Source organism: Hyla sarda, chromosome 8 (genome assembly GCF_029499605.1).
Source record: "Hyla sarda isolate aHylSar1 chromosome 8, aHylSar1.hap1, whole genome shotgun sequence".
Classification (NCBI taxonomy): Eukaryota; Metazoa; Chordata; class Amphibia; order Anura; family Hylidae; genus Hyla; species Hyla sarda.
Window position 1 is genome coordinate 205,601,376 of NC_079196.1, and position 19,739 is coordinate 205,621,114.

Below are 19,739 nucleotides of genomic sequence, written 5' to 3' on the forward strand. Positions count from 1 at the left end.
CCTCTTGTTCACCCATCTGTTCCTTTGTCACCCCAGTCCACCCCTGTCTATCACTCCTGTCCCTCTTTTACCCCCTTGTCCACCCCTCTGACCCCCTGTCTCCCATGTCCACCCTCCTGTCATCTATGTACACCCCCCATCCAACCCTCTGTCACCCCTGTCCATCCCTGTCACCCATGTTCACCCTCCATTATCCACATCCTTGTCACCCATATCTACCCCCTATTCACCCCTGTCACCCATGTCCACCCCTCTGTCACCCTCTATGCCTCTGCCACCCTTGTACACCTCCCTACGCCCCTCTGTACACTCCTCTAAACCCCTCTGTCACCCATGTACACTCCTCTATACCCCTCTGTCACCCATGTACACTCCTCTATATCCCTCTGTCACCCATGTACACTCCTCTATACCCCTCTGTCTCCCATGTACACTCCTCTATACCCCTCTGTCTCCCATGTACATCCATCTGTCACTCATGTACACTCCTCTACACCCCTTTGTACACCCCTCTACACCCCCCTCTGTCACCCATGTCCACTCCTCTACACCCTCTGTACAGTACTCTACACCCCTTTGTCACCCATGTATACTCCTCTACACCCCTCTGTACACCTATCTACACCCCTCTGTCACCCATGTCCACTCCTCTACACCCCTCTGTACAGCCCTCTGTCACCCATGTACACTCTTCTACACCCCTCTGTCACCCATGTAAAAAAAAAAAAAGGTGCAGAGCCTAAGAGGTTTGTTTTGCAGGTTTAACGGTGAAGAATTGTGTGTGGAAGAAATCATGATGATGGCCCGGACCAGATGGAGAAGAGAAGGCAACGATGCAAATTTGAGAAGATGTCATTTGTGAGTTGCTGTATAAAGCAGCATTTTAAACTACATACCCACTGATAAATATATATAGTGCATTGCGTTTTTTATTGTTTTTCCCCTTTTTTTTTCCTTGTCAACCTCGGTAGGGGTGCCCCATGGAAAAAAAAATTCTGAGGTGTGCCCCGACCCGAAAAAGGTTGGGAAACACTGTTCTAGATGAAAGAAGTCACAGAGCCGTACATCTATTATATTCTGCTACACAATGTTACTGTGGTAGGCCTCTAGGGTAGGGGTAGTGAAGTCAGGATTTTGCTTCAGTATATCAGGGGTTAAGGTTAACCCTATTGTTCGTGCTGAAGGCTGAGGGCTAGTATGCTGAGGTAATTCTCCGGCCTATCGCCGCCCTTCCCAGTAACGATAGGTGCATGCATACAATGACTGAAGGTCCACAAGGTAGTTGAACTTGAACTTGGATAAACTTTACTTAAAGACTTGCGGTACATCCAATGAACAGTAACAGTCTCATTAATACAGTCTCCATACACTTCAGTGACAGTTGTTGCGGACCTTGACTTTTGATATATGTCTCTGAATTTAGGGTTATTTGTGAAGATCCGTCCGGATTTAGGGGTTAGATACGGTCCGGTGATCTTGCAGAGTGCTTGGGGATTGATGGACTCACAGTTTAGTAATGAACAGCCGTCACTGCAAGGATCGGGCCTAACTCACTGATGACAGCAGCGCAGATCCTCCTCCATCAACAGCCCATGAGGAAAGAGCTGCTGCTTGCTTGGCAGCCCAGGAACAAGAGAGAGAGTAATGGCTGCAGCTCCCTTATATGGGCAGGGGCCGAGCCGTTTTGGATTGGTCCAATCAGCTGTCACTCACTGTTACAAAGCATGGTGGGTAACCACCTGACTTCCTCCAAAGGTCCTTGAACTACAAACCGTAGAGTCTTTGGAACGCATCACATGACCCGCAGGTCCTGCGACGCTAACTAGGTAAGTACACTTACTATTTAAATATATACATTACATTTAAATAATTTTCATTACAAAAGGGGTGACAAGGGGCTAACTAAGGATGAGGACCCCACCTAAACCTAGGGACTCTGACTTTGGGGACCCCACCACAAGGCAACGGATGCAATCCGGTGCCGGGACACCACAAACCCCCTTACTTAAAATAATTCGACCCCGACGCCTGTCCCCTAAGGCAGAGGAACTAGGACAGACTTAAGCATGATCTCTAACTAGACAGAATCTATATCCTGACAAACTTTTATACACATTAGGTACTTTTAAACCTACTAGACATTTTCTAGGCATTTCAAACATTTTGTAGACTAGTAATCCTACTAGACATCTAAGAAGGCTTCTAAGACATTTATGAAGTTATCTAAGCAATTATGAAGCTATCTAGACTTTTAGTTTCTAGCTTCTAAGACATTTTATTAAGCTTACTATACATTTTAAAGCTTACTATACAATTAGGCAGCTATCTAACATTTAGTTGCTAGCTCCTAAGACATTTTATTAGCTCTCTACACATCTTTATGAGGCTAACTAAACATTAGCACAGCTCTTTATATCTTTAGTTTCAAGCTGACTAAACAATTTTATTATCTCACACATTTTATTCGCCAACAATGAGTTTCCTGTTAGTACACATAAGGTATACTGGCTAGCCGGAAGCTAGGTCACAGTAAGATTGGCTGCTAGGGTCCATTGGCTACACGGTACTTACCCCTAGAGCACTTCACATAACCTACCTAGGTTACTTTAAGAATTATGTTTTTCATTTGTTAGCTTGCAAGAGCACCTACTGGCCAGGTAGAGCATCTCACACACGCAAAGAAGGAGAAGAAGAAGTGTACCTAACAGTGGCAGGAATTGAATTTCAACAGGCTACAATCCCTAAAGTGTTTTCTTAAGTGAGATATTTACTTTGGTGTATGTACTAGAGAAACTTGAAGTAGTACATTTAAGTTAGTTAGTTAAGGTACTATGTGTGCAAGTACTATTTTAAGGGCAATCTTCCCTATATTTTTTTTCTTGAGACAGGTGCTAGTGATTGGCGACAGCAATAATACTACCCTCGGAGGAGCCGGGGCTTCACATTTTTAGCAACTACTAAACACCTTTAGCATTCTACACATTTGTATGTACAAGAATTATTTACGTTTTTAGTGTTGAGTGCACACGTGCAACACACCGACATTTTTCATGTACAGCTCTGACTCACTTTTTATGCACATAGACATTAGACTATCTTTCTATGTACAACCCTTCCCTTTTTTTATGTACACAGACACGAGGATACCTTCCTGTGTACAAGAACCATATACATACCTACTACACAATTCACACAATTATCAACACTCCAACATGGTTCAGGCACATTCACCTGATAAGTGCCACATTTAGCATAAGAGTTCTTATGAAGCTGCTGGTATATACATAAAACAGACGTGTAAGGATCAGCAGTCCACCTACACTAAGAGTCCAATTAAAGGGAATGGTAAACACGGCCTTAACCACAACTCAGCCACGTACAGTCCTTAATGAATCTCCTACTGGCTAGGAGTCTCTTGACCTAATAGTCAGGCACAAGCTTAGTGGTTACGTTGCTTAACTTTGAACTGGAACAATCTTAGCACAGTCCTGCTAGGCACAATTCTTGAACTTGGTTGCTGCAAAATAAAAGTAGTTCACACAAGAAACAATCTGACATTACTTTAGAGTCTCTTTAGAGGATGTTCTTCTTTACTCTTCTAGTGCCTCTCTGGGTTCCTCTGTATCTGCCAACATCAGGGGCAGGTATGGAATTGACATAGCTTTGCCACACCACATTGGGGAGGATGGAGTGGTGGATGGCAGCATTAGAAGGGAACACATGCTTTTTAGCCAGGATCAAAGTGGGGCAATAGGGCTTGAGTACCATCTCCAAACTTGGATGGACCCATGACTCTTTCGTTGGTACCCTGGAAGCAGGCAAACTCTCCATGTCAGAAGAGGGCCTTGGTACATACGTTGGTACCTGTGCAGGAGGCAAACTCTCATTGCTTCGAGAGGGCCTAGGTACGGTCTTTGGTGCCCGCAATTTGGGCTTACTTTCCTGAACTTGAGCAGGACTCGACTCTCGACGGTATGTAGAAGATGATGAACTTGACTCTTTGCTGTACATAGAAGATGATGAACTTGGCTGTTGAGACTTCTCCTCCTTGGGTATGCTGGTGGAGGCTTTAGGAGCAGACCTTTTCGGCCTCAAGTTGAAGGGATCGGACTCCCAATCAGTTGACAGAAAATATTTGAAGGAAAGCCGTGTTGGGGCCGTTGGTCTGGTGACCGCTGCAGCCCATTCTCCACGAAGGCTCTGGACGGGGGTGTACTCTACAATTTCACCCACCTCCAAGGTGTAGAACTTCTTAAGGAGATATGGCCTTTGCACTGCTCGCCGGTTTACGAGGATGGTCTGCCCGGTGTGGCAGTCAAGTAGTGTCCCATAACCTCTGACCTTGTCGAACTTGGCCACAGTTGCTCTTCTTCTTTCTAATGGCTCCTCCCCTTCTCGGGGGTGATCCCATTTGCGGATGTACAATGCCTCCATTTCTTTGGTGTTTTCTTGCCACCGTACTTTCTCTTCATGGGGCAAATGCACGTGGTTGGGGGCATAGAGTTCTTTGTGTTGGGCCTTTAGCTTTTCCATCAATTCGGCCAGCTTGGCTTCTTGACGGGCCCTTTCTTTTTCTGCAGTTGAGATTGGTGGGAGTGGCTTCCCAGGTAATGGTTGAAGTACTCTGTGCATATACTCGATCAGCTCCGGCTCATCTCCGAACACCCATTGCGGCAATTTTGGTGAGCACAGTCGTGCACTTGGCAAGCTGGATCGAGGTATGACCTCAGGGCTGGAGAAGGAAGAATAGTCCGCATCTGGTGGGGTACTCACTGCAGACTCCTCCGATGGGATCTCGGCCCACGAGCCCCAAGTTCTGTGGTGAGGGGACCTCCATGTGCCCCAGCGCTCTCCGCTGGAGGTGTCTCTGGCCAATCGTCGTCATCATCAGGCAGTGGGGGAAGATTGCAGGCCCCCTCTTCGTCTAATTACAACAGTTGCAGACAGTCAGCAAGTTCTTGGAAAAGTCGGGCTGCAACTGCCACAACTTTCCACTTTTTCGGCGCCATTTTGCCAACTTCACCACGTGGAACACTGCTCTCCGCCATGTCTGTACTCTCTGTGCAGACGGAAGAGGTTGCTGTGCGTGGTGTCTTTTATAGTGGGCTGCCCCAAAATGGCGGCCGGCAGGAAGGACGTTATCGGTGCAGCCCCGACTTCCGGTCCCTCCAGAGACGACTACTGCATCTCCAAATTCCCTTTCAGCTATGACAAAGCAACTTGGCAGTAATGCCCAGGGGCGGGGCGTGGCGCAGCGCGGGCTTTCTTTGCGCGCTTTTCCGGCAGCAGTTCGGCTCCACCTGTGCCGACCGGACCAGAGGATCGCAGCATGAACTCATTGCGCAGTTTACACATCTTAGTTGTAGATGAATTTTCACCTCCCCCCTTACTTTTCTCGTGGCCCTCTTGTATGGTGACCCACAAACACTGCTCCCGTACACAGCAACACGGTTTACAGCACATGAATAAAGTTTGTTTTCTGGGGGGGAGTACACTTTCACTAGTGGCGACTGTAGTAGGCACACACCCGAATCCTGTTCGTGCAACGCCAAAAAGGCTTTGTGGTAGGCCTCTAGGGTAGGGGTAGTGTAGTCAGGGTTTTGCTTCAGTATATCAGGGGTTAAGGTTAACCCTATTGTTCGTTACGCCAGGCTGAGGGCTAGTATGCTGAGGTAATTCTCCGGCCTATTGCCACCCTTCCCAGTAACGATAGGTGCATGCATACAATGACTGACGGTCCATAAGGTAGTTGAACTTGAACTTGGATAAACTTTACTTATAGACATCCGGTACATCCAATGAACAGTAACAGTCTCATTAATACAGTCTACATACACTTCAGGGACTGACAGTTGTTGCGGACCTTGACTTTTGATATAAGTCTCTGAATTTAGGGTTATTTGCGAAGATCCGTCCGGATTTAGGGGTTAGATATGGTCCGGTGATCTTGCAGAGTGCTTAGGGATTGATACACTCACAGTATAGTAATGAACAGCCGTCGCCGCAAGGCTCAGGCCTAACTCACTGATGACAGCAGCGCAGATCCTCCTCCGTCAACAGCCCACAAGGAAAGAGCTGCTGCTTGCTTGGCAGCCCAGGAACAAGAGAGAGAGTAATGGCTGCAGCTCCCTTATATGGGCAGTGGCCAAGCCATTTTGGATTGGTCCAATCAGCTGTCACTCACTGTTACAAAGCATGGTGGGTAACCCCCTGACTTCCTCCATAGGTCCTTGAACTACAAACCATAGAGTCTTTGGAACACATCACATGATCCGCAGGTCCTGCGACGCTAACTAGTTAAGTACACTTACTATTTAAATATATACATTAAATTTAAATAATTTTAATTACAAAAGGGGTGACAAGGGGCTAACTAAGGATGAGGACCCCACCTAAACCTAGGGACTCTGACTTTGGGGACCCCACCACAAGGCAACGGATGCAATCCGGTGCCGGGACACCACATTATGATGGCTGATTAATTAAACATGTTCTAGAGAGGCCTTTTTTTAACCCCTTAACGACCATGGACGTATATTTACGTCTGTGGCCGGCTCCAGATATGTGAAGCGTGCTCAGAAGCTGAGTGCGCTTCGTATCCGCTGCTAATACCGGACATCGCCGATCGGCTTATGTCTGGTATTAACCCTTTAGACGCCGCGATCAAAGTTCATTGTGGTGTCTAAAAATGGGAGAATACACTGCCGGTTAGCTTATATGAGCTGTTCGAGACCGCCGCGCTGAAATCACGGCATCCCGAATAGCTGAGAATATACAGCAGGAAGTGTCTTATTTTCTTCCTGGCTGTCCGATCTGTGTTTGATTGCTCCAAGCCTAAAATCCAGGCTTGAGCAATCAAGCGCAGAAAACGCTGATCAATGTATTCCTATGGCAATGCATTGAACAGTGTCTGCAATCAGTGTATGCAGTAATATAGCCACTAGAGGGGGCTATAACACTGCATAAAAAAAGTAATTAAAAAAAGGGTTAATAAATGTGATTTAACCCCTTCCCTAATAAAAGTCAGAATCACCCCCTTTTCCCATTTAAAAAAAAAGTGCATGCGGAAAAGCCCAAACTATAAAATTATATTGTTAATTAAACTGCACAATCAATGGCGTACTCGCAGAAAAAGTCCAAAATAGCGTGTTTTTGGTCACTTTTTATATCATAAAAAATGAATAAAAAGCAATCAAAAAGTCTGATCAAAACAAAAATTGCACAGATAAAAACTTCAGATCACAGTGCAAAAAATTAGCCCTCATACCGCCCCATACGCGTAAAAATAAAAAAGTTATAGGGGTCAGAAGAGGACATTTTTAAACGTATACATTTTCCTGCATGTAGTTGTGATTTTTTCCAGAAGTTCAAAAAATTTGCTCTCATACATCCCCATATGCGGAAAAATAAAAAAGTTATAGGGGTCAGAAGAGGACATTTTTAAACGTATACATTTTCCTACATGTAGTTATTATTTTTTCCAGAAGTATGACAAAATCAAACCTATATAAGTAGGGTATCATTTTAATTATATGGACCTACAGAGTAATGATAAGGTGTCATTTTTACCGAAAAATTTACTGCATAGAAATTGAAGCCCCCAAAAGTTACAAAATTGTATATTTTCTTCAATTTTGTCGCACAATGGTTTTTATTTCCATTTCGCCATGAATTTTTGGGTAAAATGACTGTCCCTGCAAAGTAGAATAAGTGGTGCAAAAAAATAAGCCATAATATGGATTTTTTTGGTGGAAAATTTAAAGGGTTAGGATTTTTAAAAGGTTAGGAGGAAAAATGAAAATGAAAAAACTGAAAAATGCTTAAAAATCCTTAAGGGGTTAAAGAGGGGGAGGGGCTGGATGCCTTTCATTGTGCCCTTCATCTAATTGATCTGCAAAATGTTATAGAGCAGAAAGAGTGAGCACATTGATGTATATTTTTGTGGGAAAATTTTAGTGACTTACTAATTGAAATCCTTATTCATTCTATTCTTAGGAGTCCAGTGGGAAGTGTAACTCCATGATAAGAACGCCCACTGGACATGAAATTATCAAAGATCTCAATCAATAAGTGACAAGTTATACTGAACCTTTTCCCACAAACATATACAGTATGTCAATCTGCTCAGCTCGTCCTTCTCTATAAAATTATTCCAATAGATTAGAGTCTTGTGGTGACAGGTTCTCAAGGTGACAGGTTCTTTTTAAAAATATAATATTAAGGGTTAAGGATAATACATTTGTAGAGATGGAACATTCATATAGGGATTTATTCTGATTTCCATTTTGAGGTTGGGAAGGATTTTTCCACCCTTATAGAAAAATCTTCATCAGGGTTTGTTTGTTTATTTTGCTTCCACTTGATCATTGCATTAAGGTTATAGTTTGGACTTGATGGACCCTTGCCTTTTTTTAACCTTATTAACTATGCAACTATGTCCAGTTGGGGAACTAAAAATTTCAATTTAGCCTTAATTGTTAATAACTTGACACTTAGCAGGGGACCCCCACCAAACTTTGTGACCAGGAGCCTCCAACAGCCTTGTTCTGGCGAAGACATTGATAGTCCAACTTATTCTTGGCACTTTTGTGGCATGCTTTCAGTGACTTAGATTATTCACATATAGAAATATTGAAAATATATCTACAGTAAATAAGTTAAGGAACAAGTTTATGCAAAGTATCTTTCCTCCAGAAACAAAATGCTTTCTCTTTGGTGCCACCTTTATAAGGTGGTACCCTTGCAAGTCAATGCTTGACTCATTTAAGAGCCTTAGAACACCATTGGAAATTTAAGTAACCAAGCCAGAATCACTTCCACACTGGAGCTGTCTATAGATAGCTATTTCAAGGTAGTCTACATGTAGGTTATTTTGCCTATTTTGGGAGAAATTCTGGCTTGATCATTAAATTCCCCAGTCATGTTCTTAGACTTTTAAATAAGTCAAACATTCACTTGCAGGGATGCCACCTTCAAATGGTGGCACCAGGGACCAAGCCCTTTTCTTACTAGTAGGCAACTATTTTGCATTCATGCTTTACTTTGGCGAAAAGCATGAAGGACCTCTAATTCTCCACACATCTTCGGCATGCTCCTCAAACAGAAACATTACCCTTTTAATCATTGGGAATTTGGGAATATTAATAGGTGTGAATACTATTTCCTATAAACGTTTACATTACCAAAGACAGACTCCTACGAAATGTCTGTGCCCATTTTCATCATCTAATACTGGAATAATGGCTTTGTCCTATGATCTTTGTTATTACATTGTGGATATATGTTTAACCTCTTAAGGACGCAGGGCGTATGGATACGCCCTGCATTCCGAGTCCTTAAGGACGCAGGGCGTATCCATACGCCCGTGGGAAATCCGGTCCCCACCGCTAGCCGGTTGGGGACCGGAGCCGGATGCCTGCTGAAATCATTCAGCAGGCACCCTGGCACATCGCCCAGGGGGGTCCTGAGACCCCCCCATGTCGGCGATCGGAGAAAATCGCATGTCAATTCAGACATGCGATTTTCTCCAATTCCGGGCTGATCGGGTCTCTGGTGACCCGATCACCCGGAAAATAGGGCTGATCGGAGTTGTCAGCAACAACCCCGATCAGCCTAAAGGATAGGAGGGATCTCCTCCTATCCCCTGCCATTACTCAGAACGGAGTTCTGACCAATGGCAGCGCAGGACAGGGGGTTGCCATGGCAACCCCCCGTTCTGCCCGCCCCTGGATGTCAAGGGGCTCTGGAAAGAAGATGGAGGCCGTACCTGCAGGAGAAGATGCCTGGGGACCTGGGATCTTCGCTGGAGCCTGCTGGATCCTGATCAGGTAGGGAATCGACAGTGGGGGGGGGGGGGGGGGGAATTGAAAGTGGAAGTAAATCGATCTTTACTGTGGCAACCACTAGGGGGGCCAAACTGCAACTCCCAGCATGCCCAGACAGCCAAAGGCTGTCTGGGCATGCTGGGAGTTGTAGTTTTGCAACATCTGGAGGGTCACAGTTTGGAGACCACTGTTACAGTGGTGCCCAAACAGTAGCCCTCCAGATGTTGCCAAACTACAACTCTCAGCATGCCTCGACTGCCCAGGCATGCTGGGAGTTGTAGTTCTGTAACATCTGTCCCTTCAGATTTTGCAATTTTCATGACATTTTTGAAAATTGCTGCTCTACTTTGAAGCCCTCTAATTTTTTCAAAAAGCAAAAGTATGTCCATTTTATGATGCCAACATAAAGTGGACATATTGTGTTTGTGAAGAAAAATAAAATGTATTTGGAATATCCATTTTCCTTACAATTAGAGAGCTTCAAAGTTAGAAAAATGCCAAATTTTCAAAATTTTCATGAAATTTTGGGATTTTTCACCAAAAAAGATGCAAGTAACGCCGAAAATTTACCACCAAAATAAAGTAGAATATGTCACGAAAAAACAATCTCAGAATCAGAATATTCGGTAAAAGCGTTTTCACGTTATTAATTTGTAATGTTACGGTGGTCAGAATTGCGAAAAAGGGCTCAGTCCTTAAGGTGAAAAAGGGCTGCGTCCTTAAGGGGTTAAAATTAGGTGCAATAAAACCTCCAAACCACTAAGGGTTAATTCAGGCGCAGGCAATGGATCGTAGTGTGTACAGCAATCTGATAGATAGCTTATTGAGAGGTAAGATCAATGTGGATAACCAAAGGTCATTTATTCAGAACAACGCGTTTCAACACCAGAGCAGGCATCTTCCTCAGGTTCATATCAACAATACAATTTTTTTGCTTATGTACTACATATTTATCATTCTATCACAGGGGGTTGATAAATGTGGAGCAGATAAGCCAAACAAAAAACTTTTTGGGGACTTTTTCATTTTTCCCTCGAACGGGAGTTTTTTTACTCCAGGTCAGACCTGGAGCAGACTTGCGACTTTTTGTAAGGGGTTTGAAACTTTTTTGCCTATGTACAAAAGGCCACTGCAAAGTGAAAACTGAAATGTACTTAAGTAAGGCTGGTTGTTACTTTTTGCTTACCCACAAAAGTTGCACATGCAACTTTTTGTGTGCCTGAAGTAAGCAAAAAAGGCTCTAAATGTCCCCCATTATGTTTATTTCAAGACAGTTTGTAATAACTCTGCTTATCATTGTATATTTTATTCCCATTGGCATTGCAATAACGTGGAATGTAATTATACAGTGGTCCTTTCGATTACAATGGCCTTTTTTGGACCATTGTAACTTGAAACCATACATTTTGCCCAGGAGCATCCACCAGCCTTGCTCCATCCATGAAATTCAGATCCTGTTATTTCTAATGGCCTATACAATTTACAAACAGAAATTTATTTACGAAAAGTAAATGCATAAAAATAAATACATAAAAATAAATAAGATAACCACATCCAAATTTTTGGGACATTGGCATATATAGAAGTTATGAAGCTTTAAATAAGACTTATTATTTCATGCCTATTTGACCTCAAGGAATACTTTTTGTTGATCACTAGGTATGAAATGTAAAGTAAACAAATTACAGACTGCAGAACAATAAAAAAATGTCATGTGAATACAATTGTTTGTAAATGTTTACGTAACCCATGACTGAACACGACAGACACTTACTGAATGTCTGTGTAATTTTCAGGATCTAACACTCACAAAATGGCTTTGACCCATTATCTCTGTTATTCCATTGTGGATATACGTCTTCTCCTTGAAAACCAAGGCTCTTACTCATCTGTCAGTACTTCAGTTTTGTTATATCTATTGTGACCTGCCTGGTGGGATTGGTAGGAAATGCAGTTGTCATCTGTTTTTTGGATTTATCATGAAGAAATACAAGTCTAAATGCTGGTTTCTGAATTTGGCCATTGCTGATTTCTTGGGTCTTCTGTCCTTACCTCTACAGGCCATCTCAGATCTTAAAGGCACCTGAACATTCAAACCATATATGTGTACATTTTTTATCTTTTTTTATGTGCTAATATGTATGCCAGTATTTTAATTTTTATTGCCTGAAATATCACCAGAGTATTGTCTGCAACAAAACCAATGTTTCACCTCAAATTCATCTCCCAATGTTTTTCTATTCAGATCTGTTATTTCATCTGGTTTATTACAATACTGTTTAGTCTCCTAATGTTTGATTATAGTGATGAATTGAAAATTGGAGAGTTCACACTATGCAGCATTGTAGGTGGAAAGACCTTTAGTTCAACAGTAGTCAACTACTGTAAGTACTGTAAGTACTACTAACACTACAAGAGACACCTTAATCTTGGACAGTTACACCAAGCTGAATCCTTTTTTCATACAATGTTCATCTAACACATGTTGTGGTGGTGAGGAGACACTCAATTTTTGGAACCATTTTATGTTTACTTCAGAGCAGTTTATGGTGAGAGAGATGAGAGAGGCCGGTTATGTTCATCATAGCTATATGGTATACTTAAACTATGTGAGACAGAATGGGAAGAAAGAATACAGGAAATCACATTGTAGGATTTCTAATGAATTAATTAGTAAATTCCTTGGTAAAATAAGTATTTCGTCACTAGTGTTGAGCGGCATAGGCCATATTCGAATTCGCGATATTTTGCCAATATATGGACGAATATTCGTCATAAATTCGCTAAATTCGCATATTCGTAATATTTGCGTTTCATTTTCGCATATGCGAAAATGCGCACACCAGTCTCACGCAGTAGTATTAGAGCCTCCTTTACACCACACAAGCTGGAAGCAGAGAGGGATGATCACTGTGATGTGTACCGTAAAAAAATAAAAAAATAAAACAAATATTCGGAATTAGGACTATATAGTGCGATATTCGCGAATAAAATTCGCATTGCGAATATTCGCGAGCAACACTATTCGTCACCTGCAAACAAGCAAGATGTCTGGCTCTTAAAGACCAGTAACTTCATCTTTAAGAGTCTCCTCTGTCCTCCACGCATTACCTGTATTAATGGCACCTGTTTGAACTTGTTATCCATCCACAACCTCAAGCGGTCACACTCCAAACTCCACTATGGCCAAGACCAAATAGCTGTCGAGGGACACCAGAAACAAAATTATAGACCTGCACCAGGCTAGGAAGACTGAATCTGCAACAGGCAAGCAGCTTAGTGTAAAGAAATCAACTGAAAGAGCAATTATGAGAAAATGGAAGACATACAAGATCACTGATAATCTCCCTTGATCTGGGGCTCCACGCAAGATCTCACCCCGTGGTGTCAAAATGATCACAAGAATGGTGAGCAAAAATCCCAGAACCACACAAGGGAAACGAGTGAATGACCTGCAGAGAGCTGGGACCAAAGTAACAAAGGCTACCATCAGTAACACACTATGCCGCCAAGGACTCAAACCATGCAGTGCCAGACATGTTCCCATGCTTTAGCCAGTACATGTCCGGGCCCATCTGAAGTTTGCTAGAGAGCATTTGGAGGATCCAGAAGAGGATTGGGAGAATGTCATATGGTCAGATGAAACCAAAGTAAAACTTTTTGGTATAACCTGAACTTGTCAAATGCTGAGTTGCATCCCAGGAACACCATACCTACTGTGAAGCATAGGGGTGGAAACATCATGATTTGGGGCTGTTTTTCAGGAAAGAATGAATGGGGCCATGTATCATGAGATTTTGAGTGAAAACCACCTTCCATCAGCAAGGGCTTTGAAAATGAAACGTGGCTGGGTCTTTCAGCATGACAATGATCCCAAACATACTGCCCGGGCAATGAAGGAGGTGCTTCATAAGAAGCATTTCATGGTCCTGGAGTGGCCTAGCCAGTCTCCAGATCTCAATCCCTTAGAAAACCTTTGGAGGGAGTTGAAAGTCTGTGTTGCCCAGCGACAGCCCCAAAACATCACTGCTCTAGAGGAGATCTCCATGGAGGAATGGGCCAAAATACCAGCAACAGTGTGTGAAAACCTTGTGAAGAATATTTGACCTCTGTCATTGCCAACAAAGGGTATATGGATTTTTTTTTCTCATTATGTCTCTCATAGTTGAGGTATACCTATGATGAAAATAACAGACCTCTCTCATCTTTCAAAGTGGGAGAACTTGCACAATTGGTGGCTGACAAAATACTTTTTTGCCCCACTGTAGCTGAGGTTGTGGTATTTATTGCTGTTCACACTATGAACCTCATAACCTTAGTCAATGTCCTTAAATTCATGCCGCTTCGTTTATGGTGAACATTGTTTGCACAAACAGCTGCTTTTGCATATGTGTTGAGATGTGGGCATATGCTAAGAGGACTTTTTGATTTTGTAAGTAAAATTAGAAATTCTTATGAATGAATGAACAACTATATACATGGAAATAAACATGGCCATCTACATATATAAGCCAAATGATTTGTAGTAGGGGCATATTCTTTGGACGTGACAAGTGTGGATGGAGTAAGGATATCACCGAATGTATTGGCCATTGAAAGAAAGAAATGTTCACAACCTCAATAATGACTGGTTTTGTATACCAAAATGAACTTGGGTGAGAAAACGCATGGCATGGCAATCATTTTGATGGAGACAATACTTTTGGAACATATATGAGACTGAGGAGGGTATTTACGAATAATGGTGGTGGTATGTGTTTTTTTTTTTTACTCTTTTTTTTTCCTGGGTGGCTTTTTAACTCACTGCACCAAATTTACAAAAATTTGCAAGTTGGGCTATAAATTTATGTGTGAATTTACCCACCTTTCCGGTGATAGTTCCAGGAAACTTTTTCAGAGGTGATTCTTTATGTGTTACTGCAGGGCAGTTTAGTAGCTTCATTGTGAATGTCCTTTATTTTACATTTCATTTTACATCTTTTCATTCGCTGACAGGGTTATAAATCAGATAAGGGGAAGGGGGTGTGTCCCTCCTTGTGGTGGTGGGATGTGATTGGTGCACCTGCTCATGCAGCCTTGTCCATGAGTCATCTCTTGTCCTTGACCCATGAACAAGCCTGAGGCTGCTGCATGTGTTACGCCTAGCGCTCCGGGTCCCCGCTCCTCCCCGGAGCGCTCACGGCGCCTTTCTCCCTGCAGCTCCCCGGTCAGCACTGACCGGGAGCGCTGCCCTGTCATGGCCGTTGGGGATGCGATTCGCACAGCGGGACGCGCCCGCTCGCGAATCGCATCCCAGGTCACTTACCCGTTCCCGTCTCCTGCGGTCATGTGCTGGCGCGCGCGGCTCCGCTCTCTAGGGCGCGCGCGCGCCAGCTCCCTGAGACTTAAAGGGCCAGTGCACCAATGATTGGTGCCTGGCCCAATTAGCTTAATTGGTTCCCATCTGTTTCCTGGCTATATCTAGTCTCCTCCCTTGCACTTCCTTGCCGGATCTTGTTGCCCTAGAGCCTAGTGAAAGCGTTTTTGTGTGTTTATACCCTGTGTACCAGAACTTTGCTATCTCCCCTGACTACGAACCTTGCCGCCTGCCCCCGACCTTCTGCTACGTCCGACTTTGCTTCTGCCTACTCCCTTGTACCTCGCCTATCTTCAGCAGCCAGAGAGGTGAGCCGTTGCTAGTGGATACGACCTGGTCACTACCGCCGCAGCAAGACCATCCCGCTTTGCGGCGGGCTCTGGTGAAAACCTGTAGTGTCTTAGAACCGGTCCACTAGCACGGTCCTCGCTATCCCTCTCTGGCACAGAGGATCCACCTCCTGCCAGCCGGCATCGTGACAGTAGATCCGGCCATGGATCCCGCTGAGGTTCCCCTGCCAGTTGTCTCTGATATCGCCCGACAGATCGCCCATCTAACCCACCAGCTGTCGGAAGTGTCCACCATTGTGCGCCAACATTCGCAACTTCTTCAGCAATCATCTCCTTCGCCAGCTCCTGCACCTCCTCCGCTGCGAGTGGCCACTCCTAGCCTCCACCTGTCCTTGCCGGACAAATTTAATGGGGACTCTAAGTTTTGCCGTGGCTTTCTTTCGCAATGTTCATTGCACCTGGAGATGATGTCGGACCTGTTTCCCACTGAAAGGTCTAAGGTGGCTTTCGTAGTCAGCCTTCTGTCTGGAAAAGCTCTGTCTTGGGCCACACCGCTCTGGGACCGCAATGACCCCGTCACTGCCTCCGTACACTCCTTCTTCTCGGAAATCCGAAGTGTCTTTGAGGAACCTGCCCGAGCCTCTTCTGCTGAGACTGCCCTGTTGAACCTGGTCCAGGGTAATTCTTCCGTTGGCGAGTATGCCGTACAGTTCCGTACCCTTGCTTCAGAATTATCCTGGAATAATGAGGCACTCTGCGCGACCTTCAAAAAAGGCCTATCCAGTCGCATCAAGGATGTGCTGGCCGCACGAGAGATTCCTGCCAATCTGCAAGAACTCATCCATCTAGCTACCCGCATTGACATGCGTTTTTCTGAGCGACACCAAGAGCTCCGCCAGGAAAAAGACTTAGATCTCTGGGCACCTCTCCCACAGTATCCGTTGCAATCTACGCCTGGGCCTCCCGCCGAGGAGGCCATGCAAGTGGATAAGTCTCGCCTGACCCAGGAAGAGAGGAATCGCCGCAGGGAAGAAAATCTCTGTCTTTACTGTGCCAGTACCGAGCATTTCTTGGTGGATTGCCCTATCCGTCCTCCACGCCTGGGAAACGCACGCACGCACCCAGCTCACGTGGGTGTGGCGTCTCTTGGTTCCAAGTCTGCTCCTCCACGTCTCACGGTACCCGTGCGGATTTCTGCTTCAGCCAGCTCTTCTCTCTCAGCCGTGGCCTGCCTGGACTCTGGAGCTTCTGGAAATTTTATTCGAGAGTCCCTAGTGAATAAATTTCGCATTCCGGTGACCCGTCTTGTCAAGCCACTCCACGTTTCCGCGGTCAACGGAGCCAAGTTGGATTGCACCATACGTTTCCGCACGGAGCCCCTTCTTATGAGCATCGGATCTCATCATGAGAGGATTGAACTTTTGGTCCTCCCCAATTGCACCTCGGAAATTCTCCTTGGACTTCCCTGGCTTCAACTTCATTCCCCTACCCTGGATTGGTCCACTGGGGAGATCAGGAGTTGGGGGTCCTCTTGTTCCAAGAACTGTCTAAAACCGGTTCCCAGTACTCCCTGCCGTGACCCTGTGGTTCCTCCTGTATCCGGTCCCCCTAAGGTCATTAAGGACTCTGCCTGCCACAGGAAATGCCCCTCCCCCCCTCCCAGTCCCGTCAGGCAAGCCTCTGTGCCACCCCATGGCCCCCGTCCTGGTGTCACACTGCCCCGTGCCAGGTCTCGCCCTCTGCCCTCTCTCCCCATTCCTACTCCTGCGGTTCTGCCTGCCGTTGAGGAATCCCTCCTTCCTTTCCCGGTGTCCTCATCCCAGGGGAGGCAGTTACCCGATAAAGAGAAGGGGAGACCTAAGGGGGGGGGTACTGTTACGCCTAGCGCTCCGGGTCCCCGCTCCTCCCCGGAGCGCTCACGGCGCCTTTCTCCCTGCAGCTCCCCGGTCAGCACTGACCGGGAGCGCTGCCCTGTCATGGCCGTTGGGGATGCGATTCGCACAGCGGGACGCGCCCGCTCGCGAATCGCATCCCAGGTCACTTACCCGTTCCCGTCTCCTGCGGTCATGTGCTGGCGCGCGCGGCTCCGCTCTCTAGGGCGCGCGCGCGCCAGCTCCCTGAGACTTAAAGGGCCAGTGCACCAATGATTGGTGCCTGGCCCAATTAGCTTAATTGGTTCCCATCTGTTTCCTGGCTATATCTAGTCTCCTCCCTTGCACTTCCTTGCCGGATCTTGTTGCCCTAGAGCCTAGTGAAAGCGTTTTTGTGTGTTTATACCCTGTGTACCAGAACTTTGCTATCTCCCCTGACTACGAACCTTGCCGCCTGCCCCCGACCTTCTGCTACGTCCGACTTTGCTTCTGCCTACTCCCTTGTACCTCGCCTATCTTCAGCAGCCAGAGAGGTGAGCCGTTGCTAGTGGATACGACCTGGTCACTACCGCCGCAGCAAGACCATCCCGCTTTGCGGCGGGCTCTGGTGAAAACCTGTAGTGTCTTAGAACCGGTCCACTAGCACGGTCCTCGCTATCCCTCTCTGGCACAGAGGATCCACCTCCTGCCAGCCGGCATCGTGACAGCATGACTAGTTAGTGTCCAGGTAGGTATGGGTAACCCTAGTGGTGGGCTTCTGGTGAACTGTTTTCTTGATAAACTACTAGACAATTATGAAACAAACATATTACAAAAGGTGTCTAATTTGCATCTGTAAAAACTTAGTAATTTTATTTTTAAAGTAATAATTTGGATCTACGGTATTTCAAATAACAAGGTGATCTGCTTATATTAAATCACCTGGTTCCAGAAAGTTAAACAGATTTGTAAATTAAAAACTTAAAATTAGGTGCAGCTCACAACAGAAGGACCAAGGCAATCAAAGCTAAAGCCGGACCCCACCGGCAACAATAATAAATATCAATTGAAATATATAGCTTATGCCTCTAGGACCTCACCAGTGGTGCATAGTGATGTGGGCAATAATAGATTGTAGCAGCATTAATCATAAATTGTTTTTTAATTCAAATTATAAAATATAAATATATAAAACAATGACAAAGTAACACATTAAACTGGCACTGTCTAATGGAAATCCCACTGGGCCCTAGTGGGATATCTGAAATAGAATATAAAAAAATATAAAAATGGATTAATGTTCCACTAAGTCCATAAATCTGCAAATGAAAAATAATAAAATCCGCAAAAGGTAGATATTCGGTTTTGTGGCAGAATAAATTTGTAACATAAAGTCAATGTAACAAAAAATCAATGATCAAAATTAAGATAAAAAAAAAAAAAAAAGAATGAATGATACAGAGTATCTCTCACCACTGCTTCTGGCTTGATAGATTTTAGTAGATGGATCGCAGCCTTGTGTTCCTCGTATGCCCCAATATGTAGAGGGGGGGCACTGGTTTTTACGTCTCCCTTAGCAGCCCAGTTGACAGGGGGGCGCAAATAGATGTTGCGTACCGTGGGCTCCGATGGCGTAGGAGGATGCTGCAGGATTCAGCGCTGGGGACCTCACTCGCTAGCTGGCTTACTACAGATGGCACTGGTCTGACACTCCGGCAGGTGCTGGGAAACATGAACCTCCGACCCCTTCCTCAGTAGAAATGTGTATATAATAAAATTTAGTAATAACGCTGTTTTTATAATGAATTTACACCTGATAGTGGTTAGTGACATTTAAGAAAGCACAGTCTTTGGATTGTAATGGATTATCTCTTAGGTCTAACAAAATTATGGAGTGGAACAGCTCTTTAGCAGTTACTCGGAAAAATCGGATAACTAGATAAGACACTATTCACACCCGGCTAACCCTGGTAGGGAAATCGGTCGTGTTGCTTGCAGTGGAACAATGTGGAATAAACAATAGATGAATTAACTGTGACTAATATACATAGATTCACTGTGAACAGTACAATAGTGAAAAACTGTTATACTAAATTAACACATATGCAAGGACATAAATTCAGTATCACATAATTAAATGAAAAAAATATAATATAAATAAATACATAAAAATAAATCAAATGAAACAGTAGTAATTATCAAAAATAAAAATGGGAAAAAGAATTATATATAGAAAAAATATAAAAATAAATAATAAAAATAAAAATAAAAAATAGATAAAGAATAAATGAAAAAAAATGAAAATGAAAATAAAAATAAAAATAAAATAAAATGAAATAAAATAAAAATGTATGTATGGAAAAAATGTAAAGAAAATGTGATGGTAAAAGAAACAGATGAGAACACAGGAATAAAGATG